This window comes from Zonotrichia albicollis, chromosome 36, assembly GCF_047830755.1.
Source record: "Zonotrichia albicollis isolate bZonAlb1 chromosome 36, bZonAlb1.hap1, whole genome shotgun sequence".
NCBI classification, from domain to species: Eukaryota; Metazoa; Chordata; class Aves; order Passeriformes; family Passerellidae; genus Zonotrichia; species Zonotrichia albicollis.
The window spans coordinates 2485574-2504211 of record NC_133854.1 but is presented as its reverse complement, the minus strand read 5'-3'; positions in this window follow the sequence as shown (position 1 = coordinate 2504211).

Here is an 18638-nt window from a genome sequence, read left to right as displayed (position 1 = left end):
TTCAACAGAGCAGGGCTGGGGTGACCCAGCAGGATTTGAGGTGATCCAGCAGGATTTGGGGGGATCCAGCAGGACACCGTGGTCCTGGGTGGGACATTGGAGATGGGCAGGGGATCTTCCCCCAGGGGCCTGGAGCAGTTTGGGGCAGTAGTGCTGAGAATGGGCTGGAGCTGTGCACTGTGACCACCCCAGCACTGCCCCAAGCCCAGCCCTGATGTCCCAGGGCCACCATTGCCCAGTGCTCTCCAGCTCCTCCAGAGCCTGGAGATTCCAGTCACCCAGGTGTCCCCATGGGACAGTCACACACTGACCTCCCCCCTCCCCAGTCTCCTGATTCCGGGGTGCTGGTGTCCCAAGAAGTGGGGTCAATCCAGCCCCAGTTTCCCCGTGAAACTGGAATGGGGAAAGGGACAATTCTGCTCAGCCCCGCAGGGTCTGGGGCTGGGCTCAGCTCTGGAGTGTGCCTCAGGGAAAGCTCTGGGAGAGAAGGGGCAGCAGGAGATGGGGGATCTGGCACTGGGGGCTGTTGGAGGATGGATTGTGGTGGAGTGGGGGTTGTGCCCACAGGGTCCCCAGGTGCCTTTGTCTCCCTGCCTGCCCCCCTTGGCCCCCCAGGTGCCTGGGCCCTTCCAGGGACGGCTGCCCCATTCAGGAAGCTGGAGGGATGCCGGGCAAGGGGGCTGGATCCGTGCCACAGATGGGGTGGGATGGACTCTGTGCCAGGGCTGGGCTTGTGGCCAGGGCTGGGAGCTGTGCCAAGCTGGGCTTTGGCCTGGGGGCTGGCAGGGAGGGTGCAGGGAGGAGTCCCGGCAGGGATAAAGGTGCTCCTCACCTGCTGGAGCCTCAGGCAGCACTGCCCAGAGCCAGAGGAAGATGAAGGTGGCTGTGCTCAGCGTGGCCCTGCTCTTCTCCATCCTGCTGTGCCCCCTGGCAGATGCTTGGCCTGGGAGACGATGTTCCCTGGACCTGACACGGGGCTGGGTTTGCCACCACGACTTCGGCTCCGGTGGAGGGTTCCATCACCATGGTGAGTGGGAGACCCTTAGGGCTGTGATCTCTAGGATCTTCCTTTGGGTCAGAATCATTGGGATTTTCCCTTCTGGGATTGTCTTTTGGGTCAGAATCTCTGGGATATTCGTTTTTGGCATTTTCCTTTCTGTGATTTTCCTTTGGGTCATAATCCCTGGGATTTGCCTTCCTGGGATTTTCCAGCCATGGGATGGGGGTTTGGGGACCCTTTCTGCCACATAGGGTCCAACCCAGAGGTCCCTCTGCTCCCCTTCCCCAGGGCACCATGGACGTGGTGGGTTGTTCCATCCTCGTGGTAAGTTCTGGAATTTTGGGGGAACTGGGAACCAGTTTTTGAGGGAACTGTAGGAACTGGGAACCAGTTTGTCCAGCCCATCCCTTACTGCAGCCAGGGACACCCCAGTGATGTGTCACCATCTCTCTGCAGGGGGGAGCCAAAGTCAGGAAGAGCGAAGTGAGAACTGGGAATTGTGGGGCCAGAATTCCTCTCAGAGGGCTACCACCCATCCCATTGCACCCCATAAATCCCAGTACACCCCACTACACCCCAGTAAATCCCAGTACACCCTAGTACATTCCACTGCTTCCCAGGGATTCCTCCTCATTTTATTCCCATGCATCCCAGTAAATCCCAGTACATCCCAGTATATCCCAGTGCTTCCCAGAGGGCCCCATTGTATTCCCAGTTATCCCAGTGTCCCCCAGTAACCCCCACAGTGCATTGTTCCCCATCCATTCCCCACCTTCTTTCTCACCTTGCCCATTCCTATTGCTCATCTGTACGATGTCCTCAAATCCCAACCCCAAATCCCAAACCCAAATACCAAACCCAAAGCAAAATCCCCAAATCCCAAACCCCTTACCAAGCCCAAATCCCAAGCCCAACCCAAATCCCCTTTCCAAACCCAACCCAACACAACCAAAATCCCAAATCCCAAACCCAAACCCAAACCCAAATCCAAATCCAAATCCCAAAACAAAATCTCAAACCCAAACTGAAATCCCAAATCCAAATCCCAACCCCAAATCCAAATCTCAAATCCCAAATCCCAAATCCCAAACCCAAATCCCAAATCCAAAACCCAACCCAAATCCCAAACCCAAACCTCCTTCCCAAATCCAAATCCCAAACCAAAACCTGAATCCTCTTCCCAAATCCCAAACCCGAATCCCAAATCGCAAATCCAAACCCAAATCCCAAACCCAACCCAAATCCCTTTCCTTGTCCCCCTACTCCCAAAGCCCCTCCCACAACCCTCAGATTTTGGGATTTTGTCCCCTGTCCCATTTTCTCCTGTCCCCGTTCCTCCCAAGTTTCAGGCCCATGTACCCCCCCATTGGAATTCCTTCCTCCTCCTCCTCTTCCTCCTCCTCCCCCACAGCGCCAGACCTTCATCACCCCCATCTCACTCCCTTGGGGTCCCCAGTTCCCCATTTCCCCTTCTCTGAGGGCCTCCCTTCACCCCAACCCTCCTATCCCTTACTGGAACTGGGAGCACCTTACTGGGGGTGACTGGGGGCACCTTACTGGGACTGGGGACACCCTGGTGACATCTCGGGGTCTCTCCGCAGGGGACAGTGAGAGCCTCTCGAGCGAGGAGATCTGAGGTGAGCACCCTGAGTTCTGTGGGGCCTGGACCCTCCCCTGGCATGGCCACCATCCTTGGGGTCACCCCAGAGTCCCCCAGTACACCCCAGTGCCTCCCAGTCCCCCTCAGTACCACCCTGACCCCACCTCTTGTGGCAGCATCATCTGGCTGCTCTTGGGAGGCTCCATGGGGCCAGGACCAGCTCCAGGTCCTGGAGCTGGTCCATCTGTGGGGTCAGAAACTGCTCCAGATCCTTCCATGGGGTCAGGAGCTGCTCAAGGACCATCAACAGGGTCAAGAACCTCTCCAGGTCACAGTTTGGGCTTTGGCTGCAGGATTGGGCCTGCTGGTGACACCTGTGTGCCAACTCCTCCAGTAGCAGGAGGAGATCGCCGTCCCTGGAAGAGCCCACCCCAAACTACTGGGAACTCCCCCAGAATGATCAATAAACTCTCAGCAGAGCTTGGTGTCTGTGTGTGGGAATGGGACTCCAGATCGATTTATGGGGCCAAGAACTCATCCATGAGCTTCCATGGGGTCAGGAACTGCTCCAGGTTCATCCGTAGGGTCAGGAACTGCTCCACGTCCATCTGATGCCTTGTGAAGGCTGACCTAGAACAGAGACTGGACGGAGCTAAAGAATAAAGTAGGTATTTATTATAAGAGGCCTCAATGGATCCATCTTGGGCACCACAACCCAAAATGGCCACCAAAACAGACGACTGGTCACAGGTCTCACACTTCTAGAAGTGTTGTTCCATTAGCATATTGGAGCTAATCGTCTGTTGTTCCATTAGCATATTGGAGCTAATTGTCCAATTACAACTTTAGCCCATGAAGTCCCATCTTTCTTGTTTTCTCTCTTCAGTCCACCATTGTTTGTGCTCTTGGGCCTGAGATCTGGATCATTTGTCCTTGGTCCCCAGCTAGAAAAGGACTTGTTTTCTCTCCCTACTCTGTGAAGAGAACTTACTATCCCCTAATATGAAGCCTAGACTTTCACAGTAAAGCAGAACAGAATCTGAAAAATATAAAAGCTAAAACCTGAGGCATCATTTCCCTCTTTTAGAGGCTCAACAAGGCCGTTACATTGTTGAGTCTCTACTCTAAATATTTACTAATAATAGATATTTAATAACAGATGAGTATCTAACAATAATAAACAACTATCAATACAAACATCTAATAATAAGCAGATAAATATCTAACAGTAAATGTCTAACAACAGTAATGTCTTGCACAGTCAGTTATCCTCCAAAGAATAATGATTATTGTGAACAGTTCTTTGGGCACAGTAAAGGAATAATTTAAACCAGGTTTTCATCTGCATTTAGTCTCTGTCTTTACAGTTTTTTCAGGAGCAGAAGATTTTTTAACTCTGGAGTAGTGAATCCAGAGTCCTTTGCCAGTGACTTTGACTGCAGTGAGGGTGATCAGCAGACCTTGGAATGGTCCTCTCCATTTGGCTTGTAGAGGGTCACTGTCCCACCACTTAACATAGACCCTGTCCCCAGGTTGGAAGGGATGTGCAGGTGTGTCCAGTCCCATGGGTCTGGATAGCACAATGAATTCTGGAGCTTCTGCAAAGTGGAACCTAAAGCCATTAGATATTTCTGCAAATCAAGTTTTGCCTTCATGTGAATTTCAGCCGGAATATGTGGAATCTGATACGGCCTGCCACACAGTATTTCAGAGGGACTGATGTTATCCCTTCGCCTCAGTTGAATGCAAATTCTTAGTAAAGCTATAGGTAAGGCCTGAACCCATCTCAGGGATGTTTCCTGACAAATTTTGCTAAATTTTGTTTTGAGAGTCCCATTCATATGTTTAACTTGACCACTCTCTTGGGGTATGCAGATCCCAAGAAATTTCCAAAATCCAGCTAACTTCCTTAACCACTGTTGCAACAAAGTGATACCTGGTGCCCTACCTGATAATATTCGCAAGGGAACTCTGAACCTCAGAATTATATGATTGAGCAAAACTTTCACCACTGCCTTGGCTGCCTTAGGGCGACAGGGGTAAACCTCTGGCCATCCACTGAAGGTGTCAACTAATACCAGTATGGACCAATATCTCTCCTTGCATGGTAACTCTGCAAAATCTATCTGCCAGTAATCTCCAGGAAGATCCCCTGCTTTTGTTACTCCTAACACAACTCCTTTCCTCATCTCAGGTTGGTTTTTATAGCAGATTTCACATTTGCTCACTACTCATTGTATATCAGTTATTTCCTTTCCTAATACTACCTTTTTCATATGTTTCAGAAGATTTTTAACCTCAAAATGTGTATTTTCATGTTCCCTCTGGGCTAGCTCCTGAAGGATCAGGGGTGGGACTACAACTTGATTTGCTGGTGTGACAGCCCATCCACTCTCTGTGATCTCAGCTTTAGGGAACTTAATTAATTGTGATCTCCTTGGTCATATTTTGGGGTAAACCCTGAAAATTCAACCTTTTTTTGTGGAATTACTGCAAGAATCTGTTTTTCTGCAATCCCTCTTGCTGCTTTATCAGCAAAGTGATTTCCCAGTTCTGGAGTGGTTTTCCCTTTTCGGTGACCTTTACCATTTTGGTGACCTTTATACCATTTGGTGACCATGATAGCTACTTCTGTAGATTTCTTAATGCCTTCTAAGAGGGTGAGTATTTCTTCAGCATGTTTGATTTGATTACCTTATTCAGGAATCCTCTTTCGTTCCAGATTGCTCCATGGGCATGGACAACACTAAATGCATATTTAGAGTCAGTCCATGCATTTACCTTCTTTTTCTTCGCTCAGACCTAGCACTCTTGTCAGTGCAATCAGTTCAGCTTTCTGTGATGATACATTATTGGAATATGAATCCCAATATTACCAGGTAGATTGTGCCTGGGCCAGTCTGACCCTTGCTGCTGGGCCAAAGGCGGCAGCTGTGGTGTATCACCCCAGAGATACCTTTAGCTTGCTGGTGGTTGCAGCTAGGCAGCCGAACTTGTCCAGGCTTGTTAGGAACTCCGTTTACCTCAGGAAGAAGGCTTCAGGCGAATGGTGAGGAGGAAAAGGAGATGGATTCTGCTGGAGGGTTTAATATCCAGAGCTTTATTCCATGGTCACACAGGTCTGAATCTTGGCAACAGCTCCAACAGAATGGCGATCACATGGCTTGATTCACCTTTTAAGCTCCTGGGGCAGGGGGAGGGGAGGGGACAGGTGAGCCACCAACCAGGTGGAAGGGGCGGGGTCTCAGGGGAGGATGACTCCCAGACAGGCCAATGACCTCTGGGCCTGAGGGGAATCCTTTGAAAGTGACGAACCACACGACGCCTTGCTGGAATGTTAAAAGTGATTGACAGCCCAGCAGGGGGAGAGGGGGGAAGGGGAAGAGGGGTATTGGCACACCTGGGGAAGGGACCCGGAAGTTTAAAACAGGCTATTACAGCACACTGCAACAATACATCTGCTGGCAGGGCCTTTGCCTTGATGCCCTTGTACTGTGTAGTCACTTCATAGCCTGTTGTCCTTTTGCCATTTTTCATGAAGCTGCTCCCATCTGTAAAAAGTTCCCAGTCTGGATTCTCCAGGGGTATGTCTTTTAGGTCTGATTGGCTGGAATAGACTTCTTTGATTGTCTGTAAACAATCATGTTCAGGCTTACGATCAGTTATGGTGGAGGACACAAACATGGCAGGGTTAACAACAGAAGTGGTTTTCAAGGCAGCATCATCCTGCTTTAATAACAGTGTGTTGTGGTTTGAGAGGAAGTGAGTTTTTTGGGATGATATGGTCAAATGAATGGGCGCTTAGATCTGAATACTGGCACCTGATGTGGCCATTGGACACATCATAGGGACATTGGATATGCCTCTGAGAACACGGGGGTTAAAAGCAGAGAACTCCCAGGAAACCTTCTCTTGAGTTCCAGAGGGGAAACAGGTCAGAGCTCCCCTGGCCAGCTGCGGGCTGGGCAGGGGAGGGGAAGCCATGGGGCCGGGTGAGGTAGGGCCCTGGACAGAGAGGGGAGGTGAAGAGGCCCTTGAGGACAGAAGGGTGGAGGAGCACTGAGAGGGCATTGGGCAGCACCTCCCCTCCCAGGAGAGAGAGAGAAACTGTGTCTGAATTTGATAGCAGCCAGCTGAGAAGGAGAAGGGGGGGGTGCAGAGAGAAGGTGCCCAGCAGGGCAGCCGTGGGAGTTCTGGACAGGCAGAGACTGAGATTTTTAACCCTTTTCTTGGATGATGGAAACCTGACAAGTGCTGATCCTCCTGGAGCTGAATGAGGAGATAACAGATGAGATAAGAGAAAATGGGCCATGAGAGAAGTGAAGAAGAATCTTGTCACTGACATCTTTTCATAAAAATCCTTTCTTGAGGATTTTTCCCCTTTCTGAGAAGCTGTGGCCTCAGCAACAAAATGTAAACAATGGTTATCTGCTGCTGTGGAATGCAACAGGTGTGTCCGCGATTGGTCTTGGGTGAATGTTTGGATTTACTGACCACTCATGGCAGAGCTGTTCTTGCATTCTGCCTGGACACAGAACTTTGTTATTGATTCCTTTTCTAATCTTAGCTAGCAAGCTTCTGAGAACTTTTCTCTCTATTCCTATTAGTATAGTTATAATGTAATATATATAATAAAATAATTAATCAAGCCTTCTGAACATGAGGTCAACATTCTCGTCTCTTTCTTCACCCTGAAAAAACCTTGCAAGCCCTGTAACAGAATCTTAGGTGGGAGGAAATGATGGAATGGCTTTTGGGCTGGACTTTTCTTGTATAGCCATGGATGGAACCATTTTTTTTTCCCTGTGACACAGAGACTGCATTTAGGGGGGAGGCAATGGCTTAGAGCCAAGAGGGTCCAGTGATGTATAGGAGTGCATGAACAGAGACAGAGGATGAGGAGGGTGGTGGTTGGTGCCCTTGATCTTCAGTGGAGAAGATCCCTGTTCTTGAGACCCGTTGGCCCCAGGGGGTGAATTAGGGGACAACAGGTGTCCCAAAAGTGAGAGACTGTGCTTTTTTTGGAACTGGGCAAAGCATCCTTAAAAGGGGAACTCCAGAAGCAGCTCTGGTCCATGTGCAGTGGTGAGAGCACTGGGCATGGAAAGAAGATGTCACGATGGCAAATGATCTCCGGGCGGTGCCATGTGTAACATAGAAACACAAGAGGTCTCAACTGTGTTTCCAGGGGAAGCCTATGGCACAAGAGGGACTCCTCTCTTCTTGATGAACTGAGAATTGATTATCTATAGGGTGGTGATGGACTGAGAGTTGGTGTTCTGAGGGGTGGTAACTGAACTGAGAATCCAAGGTTTTGCTTACTGTGATGTATTGGGAATTTGATGGGGGAAGGAGGAATGTTTGGAAGGTTTTCATCCTGAGTTCTGCGTGTTACTTTTATATATTGTAAATTAATAAAGTTGTAGTTTTTTCCCTTTTATTCCTAAGCTGGAGCCTGCTTTGCTCTATTCCTGGTCTCATCTCACAGCAGACACCAGGGAGAATGTATTTTCATGGGGGCACTGGCATTGTGTCAGCATCAAACTGTGACACCTTTGTAGCAGATGCCTGGCCTGTCTATAACTCGGAGCTCCTCCGCACCACAGGTAAGAGACCCAACCTGGCAGATACTTGGGACAGGTGGACAAAAATGTTGGCCAGTGCTCTAGAGGAATCCCAAGAACTGGACCTGTTGGGGTCCTCCAAGGTCACATCCTGTGTCAAATTACTTTAGACATCTGAAAAACAATTGGCCAGAAATTGACCGGACACAAAACACATACCAAAAAGACATATCAGCAATTAACAAAGCCTGTAACTATCCCTATGGATAAATATCAACTATATTGAAAAGCAGTAAATGCAATGCCTTATTACATATCAAATTTTAACATGGTCTGATTTATTTAACAAGAATGCTAACAAATTTGCCATATAAAATGATGCCAGATGCAGTCACAAAAAGCTGTTGGGCTGTTCAGCAATATGCTAAATTGCACATTATTATGTTTATTTTCCAGTAAACCTGCACTTTAAAAAGTCTTACTGAATTTCTCTTTCCATGGAATTTGCAGTTACCATGGGTTTTTCTAACAACTGCTTTACTTATAATTCTAATATGCTTGTTACAACTTGAATCCCTCCAGTACACCATCATGCGCTTATTTCACTTCTGGCTTATTCACCTTCAAGTAGTCTTTTTGTGTTAATAACCTTGGACAAAAATTACATCATGTCATATCTATAACTTTTAAGGATGTTCATTTTAATTCTGTTAAATTAAAGACCAATATTTTGATGCTCAGTTACCTTCTGTTAAATTAAATAAATCAAAGTTTTGTTTGGTTAATTCTGGTAGATTTTATTTCTGTTAAGTTTCAGTATTACTAAGTTTGAACAATGTTCTATTCCAGTTTTTTTGCATCCAGTTATGTTTGGTATTAAATAGGAATTAACTTTGAGTTCTCTTGAGTGCGCTTTTTGTACTACCAAGGTGATAATGAAATTATGTTTATTAATTGGAAATCCTTTTAGGGCTGAATTTAAGTTCCTCTTGTTAAGCTCTAGCGCTGTCCAAATAAATTTCTATCAGGTTTGAGTGTTATTTAACCTGAGGTATCATCAATTTTACTAGTGAGCTGTTCAGTGTTTTCCTTTGATGCATTTATTCTGTCATAAATACATAAATGTTTGTATTACTGTTTTTATAGCCAGCTTTTCACATGCCTTACCACTTTTTGGTGTAATTATCTACAAGACACGTGTCATTTCAGGATCCTCCTTTTGTTCACTAGCTGCTTATGTATCTCTCAGACCAGACTACCCCTCTAGCTGCGCTTCACACTGTGGCTCTATGCTTTGATCATGTGCTGTCTCATCATTTTTAAGTATTTTTCAGAGTTCCAAGAAATGAGATCTGAGCTTTGTCAGAAGTCTCCTCTAAACTGATGGTATTGTGACATCTACTCTCAGTAATCAGATGCAGCCCCAATTATTATTACAGAACCACTCCAACAGTTTGCTGAGTTTAAAGCATCTCTCTGCTGAGGAAATTTTGGAGGAGACAGCTCTTGGATGGCTCATTAGTCTGTCACCCCTAGACCTTTACTCCTAAGTGCTAGTCCCAAGATCCTTGTTTTAAATTACGTTTAAGGAATTCTCTCCCACTTAGAGATTGGGTGGTGGCCAGACCTTAGCTCTACCTGGATGGGAATTTGCCAACAGACCCAGATGTTTTCTGCATCAAAGCTAGATTTGAGTTGCTTTGACTTGGCAATTTGACCACCTAGACATGACAGTTGAACTTTTTTGAAAGGGAGTTTGGGAATTATTATCTGGAAATAATGATCCAAGTCTCCACTGAATCGAGGTTTGTCAGCTGTTTGCAGACTCTGGGATGATGGTACATTATTGCCGAGATTGCTATTTACCTAATTCCACCTATGTTGTTAGCTTTGTCTGCTACTTGAAATATTCCTGATTGTTGGATCCAAATTATTCCTAATTGCTGTAAGTTTCTTGTCCACTGCATGTATTATTTTGCTATGATGTTTCATCATACTCATAACAAAAGACATGCATCTCATTCTTAAAAAACAAAAAAGTAGAGGAATGAACGCCTTAAGAACATTCAAGTAATGCAATATGTACATGAGAAATTTGGACAACGAATCATTTTGAATAATGCAATATTTACATGAGAAATTTGGAAAACAGATCATCACATCTAAATCCCAATAGGCTGTGTCACAGTGAAGCCTGATTAATTCATTAACTTCAGGAGAAGATGTGCCTGTGTTTTATCATCAGCAGTTCAAAGCAGTCACTTGTTCATTCCATCAGATACTGATCAGTTCTGAAAAAATGAGGCCCAGTGAAAGGAGAAATAACCTCATCACCTTGCAGCCTTTGTGGCCAGAGCAGGAGGAGGACTGCCAAGACATGGCTGTGGCTGGAAACTGACGGAGGCAATTTGCCAACAAAAGCCTCATGGCATCCTCACGGTACAGTGCTCCTACGAACCTTCTGCAGGTATTCCCTGTTCCAGCGCCCAGGAGGACATTCAGTGATGTCAAAGATCAGCATTTCCAGCTCATAGACTTTCTCATCCTTTTCAACTCATTGGAAACAATGGTCATTTCTTTCCATTTCCCTAAGAGACATTGGACATTATTCTTTTGTTTTCTCATGCTGCAAAACCCTGTGTCAATGACTTGATAGAATTTGGTAAGTTTTGTTGATTGTAATTGGTCTTTTATCTATCTTATCCCATATCTAATAGGTAACCAGTGATAACCTTGATGAGATAATACACTCACAAGAGTGAGCTGTTTCAACATCAGAACATATGAGCCTTTTTTAAATGAACGAAAAGGGGGAGATGTCATAGACCAGTAGAATAATGATAAAAGAAAGGCCTTTTGAAATCAGGCCTTGTTCTGCCATATTAATAGCTGGCCTGTCATCTCTTCTGAGTGCAACTAAGCAGTTACAAGTTCCCGTGTGAAGCTATTTTGAGAATGAGACTTTGTGAACAATCTATTCTGAGGGTGAAAAACAAATGCACCTACAACAACAAGGGATTTGTCCCATGAGAATCAGTGAAGAGGTAAACAATACAATAGAGAGATTTGACACACACATAAAATCTATTTTAATAACCAATAATAGAATAACTGACAAGAAATCTATGAATTAACTAAAGTTGCATACAAGGTCTGCCAAACTGTGTAAAGTTAGTTGTGTGAATAAAAACTAAAGAGTTCTCCAGCTCAGGTGGTTCCTCTGCGATTTCAGTTCCCCCCTTCTTTGAGGCTTTAGGTTCCACCTTCTTTGGAGCTTTGGTTTCCTTCTTCTCTAGGATTGTGGTTTGCTTTTCTGGGATTTTGGTTTTCTTCCTCTCTGATGCTTTTGTTTCTTTCTTCTCTGGGGATTTGGTTTCCTTTTTGGGGATTTTGGTTTCCTTATTCTCTCGAGGCTTGGTTTTCCTGTTCGCTGCTTTTGGAGGTTGCTTCCCAACACAGACACCCTTCTTTTCCTTCTTCTGCCTCTCTTCCTCCTCTAAGGCTTTTGCCTCCTGCTCAAGCTTTTGAGCTGGCTGCTTCAGCTCCCTTCTGCAGACAAAATAGGAAACATGGCTGAGAGTCCCACCAGAACCTTGGGCTCCCTAGTCCTGGCTGGCCCTGCACTTCATTCCTTGACCCTGAGGCCATTTCTGTGAATTCTCCTCAACCCACAGTGGCTGGGAACATCCCAAGTGAGGGCATGGGTGGAAGGGGACCTCCAGGACCAGCCAAACCTGAGCTTTGCCATCCTAAGGTGTTGACTGTGCAAGCTCCCTCTGAAGGCACAGCCAGACCCCTCCAGCCCCTGCCAAAGGCTGATCCAGCAGCTCTGCACTGGTGCCTGGAAACGCCCTTTGTCTCTTGGCTTCCCAGTTTAAAGCAGAGCACAGACTGCTGATATCTGCTTAGCTCCCCTACAGTTCTTACTCAGCTCATTCAGCCCCCTTCTCCCTGGGCATAGCTGAGGCATGATTTTAAAGAGTTCAGATTTCAGTTGAGGGTTAGAGGCAATTCCCATTGATCAGGATGTAAGTTAGATAGGCAGACCATAGGTTAATGATTATGAGATGCTTAAGCTGGAGCTGATTGTGCTATTGTTTACCATTAGGAGCATCTTTCTAGAAGGAAGTGGAGGAAGTGAACTGGTATAAGAACATCTTGAAACCAGTAGAACAATGGTTAGCACCTGGGTCTGATGTCAATCAATCACTAAGCAGGGGACCTTGGATGGTGCCAGAGGGTCACCAGAGACCTGATGAAGACATTCCTGACTTCATCCCCTAAGACCACTGACCCAATTCGAGACCACCAACCCAATTCAAGGGAAGAATTGCACAGGAGTGAAGGACCAATGACCTCATTTGAATACAGAGCAGGGATGGGAGGTGCTAGGGTTGTGCAATGTATTGTATGTAAGATCTTGGGAAATAGAGGGCAAAGAACCTTGGACAGCGCGGTCACGCCTTTTAGGGATGGCTCTGGTGCCGCCCGCCGGTGTTAAAAAACATCCCACAATCTAACTTTGATTAGTTAGAGAGTCTCTGTCTGTGATCTTCAGTTTTAACGACTCCTAGACTGCTCCTTCATGAGCACAATCCTATCAGTCAGAAAGCAAAGGCTGCAGGAACTCCTCTCCTGCAAGACAGGCTCTTGTCAGGCAGATTTCCTGCTGGAACCCAGCTGGGACCAAGCAAACCAGTGCTGGCTGCCATGGAAACCATTGGAAGCAGCCTCATCCATCTCCTCCCCATGAAACCAACTTCAGCCTGGCCTGAAGAAGTCCTGCTGCACAGGCTTTCTTTAAGCAGCCTCCACTCCCAGCTCCACACTTGGCCTGTGTGTCCTGAGCTGGGCTGCCTTGCTGGAGCTGAGCTTCTCCTGTGCTTGCCCACGGCTGCAGCTGCAGGGGAGCCTAAAGGACAGGAGCTTTTCTGGCTGCTGTCCCACCATAAGGAGAACCCTGGCAGCTCAGCAGTGCAAGGACTTCATCTGTGGCAGGAGCAGGACCCAAAGCAAGGTTTGCTCTGTGCCCCACGCCTGCCCATACCACAATCCCACTGTTCTGGTGAAGAAGGCAGATGATGAAGAAGATGCCACTCAACACCATGGACTTCAAGACACCTCTAGAGGTGGTGCCAAGGCAAGCCCAGAGCCCAGCTCCCTGCAGGCAGCAGCTAAGCCAGCAGGGCTCAGCAGTCAAATAGAGAAGATGTTCTGTCTCAAAAGAAGAAGGTCCTTCCTCTCTTCAACAGAAGAAGGTCCTTCCTCTCTTGGCAGCCAGGGAGCTCAGAGTGGCCATCCCTGTGTTGCTGCTGGCCTTTGCTGTGCGGCTCCTCTGAGCTCAGAGGCCTTGGAGCAGGGAAGCCCTGCAGGGACAATAACCCATGGCAGAGCAGGAACCCATGGAAGGCTGACTCACCTGTCCCTGAGAGGGGCCTGAGAGCCACAGTTGATCTCCCGGGGGCTCAGGGAGGAGCTGACATGTGAGGCTGCCCTGGGCACCAGCACGTCGGAGGTGGAGCCTCCCTCCATGGGGCACAGCTCCGGGACATTGCAGGTGGTGGTGAGGTGGCCAGAGAGGGTGGAGGAGACCTGCTGGCTCTCTCCTGGCTGCAGCACACCTGGCAGTGGCAGGATACTGAAAGCCTGGACGGAAGACAGGAGAGACTGAGGTGTTGAGCATGGAAATGGAGGCAGAAGAGCATCTTGGAGCAAAGTGCAGCTGTAGCCAGAGGGGCCTATTCCCCAAACAGTGCCAGAATCACCCTCACCTCATCCTGCATCCATGCCATTTGGCCAGTGCAGGGACCAGGGGAAAATCTTCTCCCATACTCATGGGTCAATGCATTAATTAGTACATGACATGAAACTGAACTAGGATGGCTCCTGGCAGTAGAAATTCTCTCTGATGCCCAAGTTGCCTTTAAAAAGTTTCAAAACTTCCTGCTTTTAGAAAAGGAGGAGACTCAGAGTGAGAGCTCTTGGAGCTGAGGGGAAGGAGTCCAGCCCAGCTCATCTGACTCCTGAGGCTCTTCCCCTCTCTCTCTGATTTAAATGCTTCTTTCTCAAGGTGCTACAGCAAAAGCTCCTGCAAAACTTTCCTGTGGAGCACCTGAGGAGTTCCAGGGGGAGCAGTGCCCTCCACAGGTGCCGCACAGCGTCCTTGGGCAGCCCTACAACGTGTCCTGCACGGCCTCTCCAACAAGCAGCTGCTCCAGCAGCACTTTGTGATGGGCCTGCAGGGATGGGAGGCCCCTCTGTGGCCAATGCTGAGGGCCCCCAGTGGCACTGGCAGCTCCAGCCCTGCTTGCCACACTGACAATGGGCAAGGGAGACAGATTCCCTCTTGCCTTCTCCGCTCCCAGGGGAGTGTGAGCCACATCCAGGGAGCATCTGAATCCCTCCAAGCCTCGAGGGAGACGAGGGTGCTCAGCAGTTGGTGCTGGCACCCAAAAAACAAGCCATTTTCTATGCTAGCAAGAAGAGACAGCCCCCTGCAAAGTCTCCCTTTGTCAGACAGCTCCAGGGCCAGCAGTGCAATAGCAGCTCTGGGTGAAAGCAGAGCCCTGCAAACAGGGAGTCTGGCTGCCTTGGGAAGAGGCTCCATGGAGATCAGGATCATCCCAGCTTGCTCTGGGAGGGAAGCTGGAGGTGTTACCATGATGATGCAGAGAAAAGCCTCATCTTACATGGGGAAGGAAACAAGGCAAAAATCCCACACTCAGCACAGGCCTGTAGGATCTGAGTCAGCTTCTCCAAGGAAAACTCTCCTATTTCTCCCTCCCCCTCCGCCCATGTCCAGCCACTGGCCCTGCTGCCCAGCCCACTGTCAGGGCACAGCACAGCAGGGCAGCAAAAAGGGAGCTCAGCATGAGCAGGACTTGGTGCTGGCAGGCTGGGGAGGCAAAGCAAGCAGTAGGTGTACAAGAAAATCTATCTCTGCTCCTGAAGAGTGGGTAAAATCCTGCACTTCTTTCAGGGCTCTGGCTGCCTCCACCTTTCCAGTCCTGAAGTGCCTCCATCGAGTTGCCGGGCAATCCAGACTGGTTCTCCTCTCCTTTGGTGGCTGGGGTTTGAATTTAGGTGGGTGGAGCTCATCTCTGGAAAATAAATAACTATGAACAGGGACCTGCAGTGGGAGGGAGGGAGGGACACCTGCACGAGCAGCTCCTGGCCAGGATGCAGCCCCTGGGTGGGTGCTGGCACGTTGAACTGAGAAATGGTTTGATCCAGCCCTTCCCAATCCAGGCTGGGGCAGGTCTGTTCTAAAGGCAGCCCAGGGATGGCACTGAGGTGCTGCAGCAGCTGCAACTGCTTGCACTGAGCAACTACAGAGGACAGGCATTAACACCCAGTGGGGATGCAAAAAGCACAGTGGGAGAGGAAAAGACAGAGAAGGCAGCAAAAAGGTGACATTTGAGACACCGAGGGGCAGACCCAGCCAGTGCCCAGCCAGCACAGCCCACCCAGTGCCCAAGGCCAGAAACTCTGCAGCTCCACCAGGGATTTATCAGGAATGTTCCCCTGACACCGCTGGGGGCTTGGTTGACATTTTCCAACACGCCCAGGTGACTCAGGTCGCATTCCCCATCCATCCATCGTTCAATCCATACATACACAGGCTGTGGTGCTGGGATCCTGCCAAGCTCTGCCAGCCTTGGGCTTGGGGAGAATTCTGCCAGCCGTCCTGAGCTCTGTAATTGTGCTCTCTGTTCCAGGAAGCAAGCAAGAAAGATTTTAAAATCCCCAAAACAAACCACAACAGACAAACCTAAAAAACCTTCAACAGATCAACCCTGCTCAAGTTATTTCTTTAGGGACAGCTACCACTCTCCAGCTGAAATGCTGGGCTTTTGGGAAAAAAGAAAATTACATGTTGACCTCCAAATCGAAAAGGATTAAGGTTAGAGAACCTTTCAAACTAAAAATTATTGGCCCAAAGCTTTTATCTTTGCAAGAAATCTCTAGGTAAGACCAGCCTGACAATTAAACAACTGGTTCTTCTGGTGGGGAGAAACCCTCCAGAAGAGGGAGGCAGCCTGATAGTTAAAAGCAACTGTTTGGTCAAACTTCAGGCTCCCTGGCACAGCCTGCATTGCCTTTCCTTCCTGTTCACTGATTTACAGGCAGTGCCACGATGGCCCAGGTTCAGATGTTTGGTGCCATCCAAGGAATTTGGCATTGCCATTTCCATGTTTTAATCGAAGTTTCAATCCTTTCAACCAGTCTTCAAATGCCAGCTTTCCTTTCTTTTACAGAAAGCTCAAGGTTCCTGGAAGACTTCTGACATCCTCTTTTGTGCTCAGAGAGATGACAATATCAAACAGATGTTTCCAAAGTTAACAGCATTTGAAAGAATAATGAACTCAAATGCCCCTGGATTCCAGCTTAGCCCAGCTCCATTCTGTGTCAGACACTGAGATTCCCACCTCTAAGGCAGGAGCTGTTTGTGCCCCCCATCCCTCCTGTCCTTCTCCCCAGCAGCCTGTGCCTGTTTTCCCCGGCAGAATCCCTGTCCCTGTGCACCCCGCCAGGAGCAGCTGCACACAGGCTCACATCTCCCCTTGCCCTCACCAGGGGGTTTCTCTCATCCCCGAACACGCCGATGAGAACGTCGGTGCGATGAGTGCCCAGGGCCTGCACTGCCACCACAACTGGGATCTCTGCTGTGCTCTGGGGCTGCACAATCCCACAGGGCTTGGGGCTGGAGTAGAGCACAGCAGAGTCCTCCTTGCGTTTCTGGAAGGGACACAATGAAATGCAGCTTCAGAGGGACCTCTCAAGAAACTTTAGGCTCCTTAACATCCACCACAACAGCAACTTACACACACCTTTAAAACTCCCCAGGACAAAGGTCAAAGGCACAAACAAGATGCAAGAATTGTAGGCTTAGCACTCCCAGGGCATCCTGCAAGGAGGCTGCCAGCACAGGCACTGGTGTCTGTGGGTGCAGCAGCTTTTCACAACCCTCTAAGATCTCCCACAGGAAAACACCCTGAGGACTAGAACATCAGCTGTTTCCTCAGGAGCTTAAACTGCCTCCTAAAGTTTACAGTTGGGTAGGATCCTGTTCTCAGCAGATCTTTAAGACTAAATAGAAACCAGCAAGGTCTTATCCAAACCCTTTTTTCCCCTAATAATCTCCTCAGGAATATTTGACAGGAGGAGGTGGATGTGATGCCAAACCTGGGGAATAAGCCCGTAGCAGCCAGGAAGGTGGCTGGGATTCCTAATGAGGATCTTCCTCTCATAGGGCACCTTCAGGTGGCACTCATCACACAGCAGCACTGGGGAGGACACTTGGAGCTCAGGAACGAGACATCTGGGCAAAGAGATGACCCCAGAACAATCAGAGATACTGAGAGAAGGGAGAATGCTTACCCCCACAGATTGTGAAATGGAGCAGAACACATTGGTCACTGTCAAATGCACATTGAAGAGCCCTACAGGGATAAATTGCCTTCTACCTCTTCCCACTCCAACATGTCTTGTCAAGGAGGGGCAAACCCTGAGAGGCAGCACCCAGAGGCTGCCAAGTGCCCCAGGCAGAGCACTTTGCCCCACAGCTGCCTCAGCCCCTCCTTTACCCAAGAAGGCTTGCAAGGACTCCTGGAACAGTCCCAGTGACCCACGAGCTCAGGGGGAGCCTTCCCAACAAGGATCAGTGCTCGCTAAGGCTCAAGGAACACACAGCTCCAGTGTCTCAGTAAAAATGACTCAACAAGGATCAGTGCTCCCTAAGGCTCAAGGAACACACAGCTCCCATGTCTCAGTAAAAATGACTCCCTTCTCTGCCATGGTACTGTTGCCCTGCCTGAGAACTCAGCTCTTTGCCCCAGCCCTGGAGGGCACGAGACAGCAGCTGCCCCACAGAGGGGCTGATCAGCCCCTGCCAGGCCCTGCAGCTCCCTGGCTCCTTCACTGCACAGCTCCAGGCACTGCCTGGCCCCAGCTCCACCTGCTGTACACAATGGCAGCCCAGGCACTGCCTGGATGGCTCTGCCTGGCACAGGGAACAGCACCAGGGAGCTGCATCCCTCTGGGCATCACACTGACACCCACAGCAGCACAGCAGCATGGAATTCTGCTGCAGCAACAACGACTTTTGCTCTCAACTCTGACAACATTAAAGCTCAAAACAGGAAGCACAGGGAAGGACAAAAACTGGAGCTGACCTGCCACATCAAGGGCTGCTTTCTCCTTGTCAGACCTTGCCCTCCCAACTCTTGCTGGGAGACACTTCCCCCCTGCCATGTGCCCTCATGGACAGAGCCAGAGCCTGACTCTCAGCAGCTGCTTGGTGTGGCCCAAACCAGTGCACGGTGCTCACAACCAGCACAACTCCACCTCTTGCAGCCAGAAGGAGAGGAGGCCCTCGGGAAATTTGTTCCACCTCAAGCACCAAAAACAAGGCCAATCAATGATATCTTTCCTGGTGCCTTTAGAAGAGGGCCCAGGACCGTGCTGGGCTGTG